This window comes from Scyliorhinus canicula, chromosome 1 (genome assembly GCF_902713615.1).
Source record: "Scyliorhinus canicula chromosome 1, sScyCan1.1, whole genome shotgun sequence".
Lineage (NCBI taxonomy): Eukaryota > Metazoa > Chordata > Chondrichthyes > Carcharhiniformes > Scyliorhinidae > Scyliorhinus > Scyliorhinus canicula.
Window position 1 is genome coordinate 87844306 of NC_052146.1, and position 10157 is coordinate 87854462.

A 10157-nucleotide genomic window follows, 5' to 3' on the forward strand; every position below is an offset into this window, starting at 1 on the left:
CAAATATCTGGTCAGCATTGTTTTGGACAACTACCAGAGCGAGACATTGACAAATAGTTCTCACTGGTCCTACACATCCACAAATATATGCCCTGTCCAAGAAGGGTGATAGGATAATGATATAGATATGCGGAGGCCAACCCTGAAATGTTTAACTCGAGGATCAAGCCTTAGGATGCATAAGTCAAAGCCTCATACTTCTGGTCAATACTGGAAAAATAGACTTTCATTGTTCATCCCTTGTTGCCCTGGTTTCAAACAATTGAATGGCTTGTTGGGACACGTCAGAATGCAGTTAAAGGTCAGCTTGAATGTGTGGAGTTGGAGTCACATTTTGGCACATACTCAGAAAGGTCTGCAAATTTCCTTCCAACAGTATACTATTGAAGGAGTTAGGATTTTACAATCTGAAAGTTCCATGATAACCTTTACTGATACCAACATTTATTTTATCTCCAAGTCTTTAAAACGGAATTCAACATTTTCTGGCTTTTCCAGTGGAAATTGAACTCACATTCTCTGAATTAATTGAGTCAACCTGGATTAGCTGATCAGTAACTTTAAATCATCCCTTAAAATTAAGGTTCTACTGAGATTTGAACTCAGATTGCTGGATTCAAAGTCCAGAGTGCTAACCATTACACCATAGAACCATATACTATGCTGGAGATGGCTCAATCAGCTAAATTATCAATGGAGCATGTGCCTGGGGCTTTGAACTAGACGGTTTGGCATCCATAAGGAAAAACTTTGATGTTTGTAATATATTCAAAAATTCTTGGCTCTTGTAAGCTAGCCACTCAATGAGCATTCATTCTCAGTGTCAAGGAATTCTGTGCACCCTAATTCCACAAGTTTGTTTCCTTTGTTTGATTCTCTCCTTTAATACCCAAGGTTCAAAACTAAAATGTACCAGTTTTTGAATCATTGCAATAGCTAAATATCAGTGTTTTAGAAATCATTACCAATGCAAAATACAGAGATTACTTTTAAGTTACTATTTGTCATCATAAAGAGAAAGTAACAGTTTTCAGAATCCTTATTGCTCTTCTATCAGTAATTATATGGGCTGCATACTGTATCAACAGACTGGTGTAAAACACATCAACATTGCAACATTGACTACACTTCAAAAGTACTTCATTAGTTATCAGAGATAAATAGAAGTGACCGGGAATCTCAATGCAAGGTTATGGCACTTTATGGTTAACTTTGGAGACCTCATTTTGCTAAGGTTCATAATTGAAAATTTGACTCACAAATGCTGGAAACAGAGATTCTAATGTAATTTTTATTGAGACACTTATTTTTAGTCGTGGTCTCATTTCTCACCATCCAAACAGTTGGCGGAGAACCCGCCAACTCAGAATGTCCCGCAGCCGATTTCTGCTTGAATGAGTGTTAAGTGGCTGCAAACAAGACTTGCACCCCTCACCTGGGAGGAAGTCCCAACCTAGAAAGCTGTCAGCCAATTTGATAGGCCGGCAGTTCTCCAGTCCCTCTAGCGACAGGACTGCAATGGACAGAAAGTGGCAGGAGGAGGCCTGAGCCGAAGTCCGGGAACCAGAGACCCAGGTAAATTGAAAGGGTCACAGGGCGGGGATGGTGGGAAGGAGGTAATCTAGGAGGAGAGGCCGGGGGATGGGAGCCACCCAACCTTAAGCAGGGACGCGCAACCCTCAGGAGGGGGTTTCTGATGGCTACTCACTTCCCTCTTGAGATGTAACGTTGTTGTCTTCTGAGGGCATGGTTGGCTGAGTGGGAAACAATCTTTAAGCGGCCATAAATTGGCCAGTTAAGGGCCTCAACTGGGGTAAGGTTGGGCTTGCCTGCCCCAGCATAAAATCACTGTGTAGTTCGGGTGGGCCAGGCAGCCAGAGCGAATCCTGTCCTTTCAATTTCACACTCCTATCTAAAAACCCACTGGTGGGGGAGTGTAAAATTCTGGCCTTAGTGTTTTTGCCAAAACTGAGTACTACTGAAATATGTTACTAAAATTACCACGATGAGACATGAAAAGAAAGGTTCGATATTGGATAAATTCTTACCTCGGATAATGGTCATAAATTGCTTTATATTCAAAACATTTGCACTTCAGAGGGAGGTGGTGGCGGAATGGTACTCAGTGAATTGCTGATTCAGAGGGCTGGTGAAGACATGGTGGACTGAATGGCCTCCCTCTGTTCTGTAACAATTCTATGATTCTCTGTGATTCATTGATCCTGATTGTAAACTTTATCCATAACAACCCAACTGATAAGCAAAGAAGCCAAGACATTTCTACAGGATGGGAAACATGGCTTCAAATAGTCATACTGAAGTGCACAACAGTTTCTTTTTTTAAAAACGCATTTTATTCAAACTTGTATCAAAGTAGGTTACAGCAAATAAACACCCCAGGAAACATTTTTCCCAACAATCAATTATACAGTCTGTACAGATTTTTCTCCTTTTTCACCTCCCCTCCCGATCACCCAGACCCCACCCCCCTGCAACGAACAGCTCCTCAAACACGGTCACAAACATACACACCTTTCCTCAAACTCCCCTGCTGAGCCCCTAAACTCATACTTTATGCTCTGCTCTAACCACAGGAAGTCATACAGGTCACCCAACCATGCTGCTACCCCCGGTAGCGATGCCGACCGCAACTCCAGCAAAATTCGTCGCCGTGCAATCAGAGAGGCGAAGGCCAAGACATCAACCTTCCTCCTCTCCATGAGCTCCAGCTTCTCTGAAACCTCAAATATCGCCACCAAAGGGTCTAGGTCCACTCCCTCCTCCACTATCCTTGCTAAGACCGCGAACACTGCCCAGAATCTTCCCAATTTTTCACAACACCAAAACATGTGCGCATGATTTGCTGGCCCCGCCCACACTTCACATTCATCTGCTACTCCCTGAAAGAACCCACTCATTCTCGCCCGAGACATATGCACCCTGTACACCATCTTAAACTGTATCAGGTTCATCCTTGCACAAGAGGAGGTCCCGTTTACCCTTCGCAGTGCCTCACTTCATACTCCCCAATTGATTTCCATTCCCAACTCCGCTTGCCATTTCTCCTTGTTCTTCTCCACCCGCTCGCCTCCCTGCTCTTCCAGCCACTTACATATATCCCAATTCTTCCCTCCCCTTCCACATCCGGAAGCAGCAGTCACTCCGGCAGGGTGTATCCCGGCAATCTAGTGAACCCCTTTCAGACCTTTCATCCAAAAACCCTAACCTACAGATACCTGAACTCACTACCCTCGGCAGCTCAACCCTCTCCCTTAGCTCCTGCAGACTGGCGAATCCTTCCTCCAAATACAGATCCCTCACCTTGACCAGCTCCACTTCCCTCCACCTCCTGTATACACTATCCATCCCCCCCAGCTCAAACCCATGATTCTCGCACAGCGGTGTAAGCACCGACATCCCTTCCACCCTAAAATGCTTCCTCAGCTGATTCCATATCTTCACCGTGGACTGCACCACTGGGCTCCCTGAATACCTACTTGGTGCCATTGGCAATGCTGCCGTCATCATAGCCCTCAAACTAGACCACTTACAAGCTTCCTCCTTCATCCTAACCCACTCTACCCCTTCTCCTTCCCACCACCGCCGCACCTTGTCCACATTCGCCGCCCAATAATAATGAAGCAAGTTTGGCAACTGCTGCCTCTGCCTCTGTAGCAGGGCCCTCCCCACCCTCGGCACCTTCCCGGCCCATACAAAGTCAGAGATGATTGTGTACACATTCTGAAAAAAGGCCTTTAGTATAAAGAACGGGAGATCCTGAAAGATAAACAAGAACCTCGGCAGAGTATTCATTTTCACCACTTGGACCCTCCCCCCCAACGTTAAGTGCAGTGTATCCCACCTTTTAAGGTCCTCCCTGGCCTCCTCCACCAGCTTCGTTAAGTTCCACTTATGGAGCCCCGTCCATTCCCTTGCTACCTGAATCCCCAAGTACCTAAACCTATCCCTCACTACCGTAAATGGCACCCCCCTAAATCAGCCCGCTGTGCCAGCTCATTCACCGGGAATACCTCGCTTTTCCCTACATTCAGCTTGTATCCCGAGAACCGTCCAAACCTCCCCAACAGGCCCATAATCCTTCCCATACTCTCCAACGGATCCGAAACATACAGCAAGAGGCCATTGGCATAGAGCGACACCCGATGCCCCCTCTGTCCCCTCATTATCCCCTGCCACTCTGCCGACCCCCTGAGAGCCATCGCCAATGGCTGTATGGCCAGCACAAACAGCAGCGGTGACAGCGGGCACCCTTGCCTCGTACCCCTGTGTAAGTCAAAGCTCGTGAACTCATATCATTCATCCTCACCCTCGCTCCTGGTGCCACATACAGCAACCGCACCCATGCCACAAATCTCGGCCCAAACCCAAACCTTCCCAAAACTTAGAACAAGTACCGCCACTCCACCCGATGAAATGCTTTCTCCGGGTCCATGGACACCACCACCTCCGATACCAGAGCTCTCGACGGATTCATCACTACATTCAACATCCATCTTATGTGACTCGCGAGCTGCCTGCCTTTCACGAAGCCTGTTTGATCTTCTGCAACTACCCCCGGGACACAATTCTCCATCCTCCCCGCCAACAACTTACCCAATACTTTCACATCCGTGTTCAATAGTGATAAGGGTCTATACGACCGACATTCCACCGGATCCTTCCCTTTTTTGGGATTAGTGTGATTACTGCCTGCTTCATTGTCTCTGGCAACGCCCCCTTCTCCAGTGCTTCATTAAACACCCCCAACAGATGTGGTGCCAGGCCCGCTGCGAATTCCTGATAAAATTCTGCCGGGTATTCATCCGGCCCAGGGGCCTTCCCCGACTTCATCCCCCTGATACTATCCAGCACCTCCGTCAGCCCCAGGGGCTCCTCCAACGCCTGCCTCTTTGCTCCCTCCACCTGGGGAAATTCCAGCTCGTCCAGAAACCACCCCATGTCCCCCTCCTCTCCTCCTGGGTCTGCCTCATAAAGTCCCTGGTAATATTCTCTAAATGCCTCATTTATTTTCCCTGGCTCTGACACCACATCCCCATCCCGAGTCTGGATCTTCAATATTTCCCTGGACGCAGCCTGCCTCTGCAGCTAGTGCGCCAGCATGCGACTCACCTTCTCCCCATACTTGTATTGCACCCCTCTTGCCCTACGCAGTTGCCCTACCGCCCTCCCCGTTGTCAGCCTGTCAAATTGCCCCTGCAATTTTTTCCCCCTCGCCAATCCCTCCATGGTGGGCACCCTCGAATATTCCCTGTCCACCTCCACTATCTCGCTAGACGGTCATGTTCCGCCCTCCTTTCCTTATTCGCACGAACCGTAAATGAGATAATTTCTCCCCGGTCCACTGCCTTCAGTGCTTCCCAAAAAATGTTCGCCGACACCTCCCCATTCTAATTGAACTCCACATAATCCCTAATCGCCAACCGCACCTTATCACAAAAACCTCCATCAGCCAACAACCCCGAGTCAAACCTCCACCCCGGCCTCTGCTCTCGTCCCATACTGAACCGAATATCCAGCTAGTGGGGTGCATGCGCCGAGATAACTATCCCCGCATACTCTGCCCCCTCCACCCCAACCAAAATCTCCCGACTCACTACAAAGAAATCAATCCTCAAATACACCTTATAGACGTGTGAAAAGAAGGAATACTCCCTTCCCCCTGGGTTCTGAAAGTGTCATGGATCCACCATACCCATCCTCTCCATAAACCCCCCCCCAGCTCCCTTGCCATTCGTACCCTACCCATCGACCTGGGGCTCCATCTATCCACCCTCTGCTCCAGGACAGTTAAAATCTCCTCCCATTATCAACTGGTACGTGGCTAAATCCGGGATTTCTGCCAGCAACCCCCTCATAAAACCCACATCATCCCAATTTGGGGCATAGACATTTACCAACACTACCGGTGCCCCTTCCAATACCCCACTCACAATCACATATCTCCAACCTGGATTCCTCATCTCCTTTGCATTCACGAATCCTATTTATTTACTCATTAAAATCGTCACACCCCTCAATTTCAAAATCAAACCCCGAATGAAAAACCTGCCTGACCCACCCCTTCCTTAACAACACGGTAGCATAGTGGTTAGCATGATTGTTTCACAGCTCCAGGGTCCCAGGTTCAATTCCCAGCTTGGGTCACTGTGTGGAGTCTGCACGTTCTCCCCATGTGTGCGTGGGTTTCCTCCGGGTGCTCCGGTTTCCTCCCACAGTCCAAAGATGTGCAGGTTAGGTGGATTGGCCATGCTAAATTGCCCTTAGTGTCCAAAATTGCCCTTAGTGTTGGGTGGGGTTACTGGGTTATGGGGATAGGGTGGGGGTGTGGGCTTGGGTGGGGTGCTCTTTCCAAGAACCGGTGCAGACTCGATGGACTGAATGACCTCCTTCTGCACTGTAAATTCTATGAGTTAACCTAACCTGGTCCTTCACAGGGAGGTGTGTCTCCTGCAAAAAGACAACCCCCACTTTCAAGCTCCTGAGATGCGCGAACACCCATGACCTTTTAACCGGCCCATTCAGTCCCCGGACGTTCCACGTTACCAACCTTACCGAGGCTTACGCCTCCAATCCCCTCTACCGTCCGTCACCTTCGCCACTTAACTCCCTGCCCCTTTAATTCCACTCTGCACCTAGCCCATCCCAGATGGCCCCTTTCTTCGCCCTGGACCATGTCATCTCTCACCCCCGCCGCGTCGCAGAAACCGCCCCTCGCCCGCTTTTCCCCTTCCCCTTCTTCCCCCACCCCCACTTCCCCTTTCCCCCCTCCCCCTGGCCACCCCTCTTGGCCTTCTCCTCCACCACCTCACTTCCGTTCACCAGAATAACCTGCCAGCACGGCTGCCCCTGCCCAAAGGCACATCCTAATGACCTCCCCCTCCCTCTCCCCGCCCCCCCCCCCCCCCCTCCCCAACTCCTCAGCTCAAAGAAGAAGGCCTCCTGCTGGCCTTACCCTCCCCCACCCAAACAAGGACTTCTCCTGAACTCCAGGTAGCCTTCTCCAAAAGCAAACAAACAGATGTTAAACACAAACAGTCCCATAAAACAGGAGGGGGGATGGGAACATCCATCCCCACATAAACCTTTCACCCCTACAACTCCTTACAATCTCAACATTGAACAGAAACCCCCCCACAAAAAAAGGCAAAAATCCCGCAATCCCTACAACCACTTCAAACATGCTCCTGACCATTACATAGTGCCAGCACCCCGGTTCCCAAGCATTGTCCACTCAGTTCTCCCCCAGTTTATGCTCCTTAATGAAGTCTTTGGCCGTTTCTGGGGTCTTGAAATGATACTCCCGGCCTCTGAACGTCACCCATAATTCCGCCAGGTACAGCACCCCAAACCTGATCTGCTGCCGGTACAGCACTGCCTTGGCCTTGTTGAAACCTGCCCGCCGTTTAGCCAACTCAGCTCCGATGTCCTGATAAATCCAGATGTTATTTCCCTCCCAGTCACAGCTATGCTTCTCCCTGGCCCACCGTAGAATTTTCTCTTTCTCCACAAATTTATGGAGTCTCACGATCACCGCCCGCGGCAGCTCCCCAGCTCTCGGCTTTTGTCTCAGAGACCTATGCACTCGGTCCACTTCAGGTGCCTTATTTAGCACCAGCCCCACCAGCATCCTCGGGACGTACCTCGTGGCATTCACACCTTCCACTCCTTTAGGCAGGCCCACTATTCGCAGGCTCTGTCTTCTCGAGCTCCTGCTCCTGCTCCTCAACCTTTGCCCTCAGCGTTTTACAAAGGTCTCCTAGGAGCCCCACCCCAGCCTCTAGAGCCACCACATGGTCACTGTGGTCCGAGATCACTCCTTCAATCTCCCGAATCTGTGACCCCTGTATTTCCAAACACCTCTCCATCTGTTCCAAAGTACTCTTCAGGGGTGCCACAGTTTCTGCAATGGCCTTTGCATGATCCTCATGCATTTCTTTCCTCTGTTTATGGAATTCCTCCTTGATAAAAGTCATCAGTTCCTGTATCTGGGGCCTTACAACTTGCCCCTCCCCCGTATGCATGCTGGAAGAGACTGTCTGTGAAGCACAAGACTGTTTCAACTTCCAGCCAAACCTCTTACTGTTTTCTGCCAGGTCCGGTGATCAGAAGACATACCATTCCAGGGGTAAACTACTCCTCTAACATTCACCTGCACCTTTTCATCAAAATTCCACCCGGATCTGGGTAAAAAGAGCCCTTTTCTGTGACTTTGAACAGGAACAACCCTTTATGTGACCAATCACTCCATGGCCACAAGCGGAAGTCGTGCACAACAGTTTCTTGTAGGTGTCTTTTGAAAGACCAATCATGGGATATGCTTTATAATAATAATATTTATACACTCATACTGTTTTGGAGTTTAATTGTACAGCTGTTGGCTGTAGGATTGTCCCTTCAATAGCGAGAACAAGGCACCAGGGGATGAATTCTAATTTATCATTCCCTTCCGCAGCCCTTTGGGTGCTGTTATACTTGTTCTGCCCAGAGAGAAGAGGAGGAAGCTGTGCAAGAACTGCTGCCTGCCAGCAACGTGAGGTTACATCGCAGCAGGAGCTTTCTACATGAAGGTGCCACAAATGAGGTGTTTGATGCCAAAACTATACAGAACTTGAGAGGAGCATAGGGTGAATTGAGCAAAGAGATTGAATGATGAGGAATTAGAGTTTGCAAGGTAGCAGATTAGGAGTTGTGCAAATATGCCACGACAGGAACTGAAAGTTAATATATATATTTCAGAAAAAAAACCTTATGTGCATCAACAGATGTGCTTGCCTAGCTGTTAGGGGGTAGAATACTTTTTGAGAGAGCCAGGACCTCCATGTGCCTTATCAACTTGGTGAGAAATTCAGAGTAAGGATGCCAAGTTGAGCTGATGGTGAAAACTATTTTCTAGAGATTTAGAGCACTCAATGTAAACCAATAATGATGTTTTGTTTTCCAGATCTTTTATTTAGTTTATAATTTATTGGATTCTTGAAAGATTACATTCACATATACATTTCCTGAAGCCATTGCTCCTTATCCCTATCTTGCAATTTTAAAAGAAAATCATTCTAAAAGTTACTTTTTTTTTAAGACCTTGGAGAGAGATGAAAAACTATGAAGGTCACATGGCTGCCCTTGTGGATTTGGGCTGAAATCCCTTCATCCAGACAAAGAGGAGATAACCTCAAACATATATATTTTAAAAGTCAATGCGTGTTCCTAGAGAGTAAACAGAAATCCACTCAATGTTGATGGTTTTACCTCCAAACAAGAAGACACAAACTGATAAGCCTCTGTAAGGTGTGAACAGCTCTGGCTGTTTTGAACATCACAAGTGATAAACAGAATTCAAAACTGTAATGGAATTACCTTATGTGGAACAATGGCTCAGCATAACAACAACCATCTTTGCATCATTCTTTTGCAAAAGAGGCAGAAAAATGCATAGAGGCAGAACCATTTTGAAGATCCACCTAAAGAGGCTTCAATCCAGGGAGAGAGAGATACATATCAAAATAGCTAATAGTGTGCTGTAGGTAACTGGCCAGCTAAAAGTGCCATAACCGCAAAGCTAGAAGCAACTCTCTCCTCCCTGTAAACCTGATTTCACTTACTAAGTCCACTTGTTAAAGCAACCTCGGGCAATTTGACAGTGAAGCCATCACAACTGCAGAGACAACTCTCAACCTCAAGACCTTCACTTTAGACAACCCTACACCTTGACTTCAAAATGTTTCACTCTAATATGTAGATTTGTTAGAAAGTGATCCCGACCACAATGGGTGGGATTCATATTGTGATGCCTCGCAAGATTGCGTTAGATCTCGTGAGGTGTGGTGAGCCGGTTAGATCCCGGAAGGGGGATCTCCTGGCATCCATCAGTTGGGTTGCGCCTTGCCGCACTGCTTTTCGGGCACAACGTGACCAGTAGATCCCGCCCTTTATCTTTTCTTAAGTAACATCCAGAACAATAGAGTGAAGTAAATGAAGATTTTGTTTTTAAGTAAATTGCTGCCGGGTTATTTTAAATTGAAATTCTCACTCCATGGGTAAGAAAAAGCACACATACAAATACATGGTTCAAGGGCAACTTTGGGAAACACCTGTTAAGCATCTGTGACAATGCACTTGCGGTATTTCCATTCCATTTC

The 10157-nt window shown here is 47.7% G+C and overlaps 1 non-coding gene across 1 annotated transcript; it reads right to left on the minus strand.

The window, feature by feature from the left end:
• Positions 1 to 581: 581 nt before the first annotated feature.
• On the minus strand, positions 582 to 653 carry trnaq-uug. The gene has a single exon. It is a non-coding gene; the product is annotated as a tRNA-Gln (tRNA).
• Positions 654 to 10157: the final 9504 nt, after the last annotated feature.